We start from the raw sequence: 334 nt of genomic DNA on the forward strand, positions 1-334 counted from the left end.
CCCCAGCTGTCCTCAAATTCTCCTGAGACCGTCAGCAACACTGAATCCCTACCCAAGTGGTCCCTTCCGAATTCCTTCCTTCACTCCCTCCTTTTGACGAAGAACATTTCCTTCTGTTTTTAAATTCTCTCTCTTTTTCTTTTCTTTATTTTTGGAGAGATTTTTGCTATAGGCCATGTGCGCTTGCTGGAGAAACAGAGACAGAAACAGAAACAGTCCCTTCTCCTTTATCTGACTCTTCGCATTCTGGGCATTCATGCACACACGCCCAGCATGAATTTTCACTCACTGGGTCTGAAACTTAAACAGCAGTCGAGTACATTGAAGTCCAGAG

At 44.6% G+C, this 334-nt stretch overlaps 1 protein-coding gene across 1 annotated transcript in view; it reads left to right on the forward strand.

The window, feature by feature from the left end:
* The window catches only part of MUC16 (mucin 16, cell surface associated), a 126597-nt gene that overhangs the window by 92446 nt on the left and 33817 nt on the right, over positions 1-334 (forward strand).

Source organism: Tupaia chinensis, unplaced genomic scaffold (assembly GCF_000334495.1).
Source record: "Tupaia chinensis unplaced genomic scaffold, TupChi_1.0 Scaffold000482_1, whole genome shotgun sequence".
Classification (NCBI taxonomy): domain Eukaryota; kingdom Metazoa; phylum Chordata; class Mammalia; order Scandentia; family Tupaiidae; genus Tupaia; species Tupaia belangeri.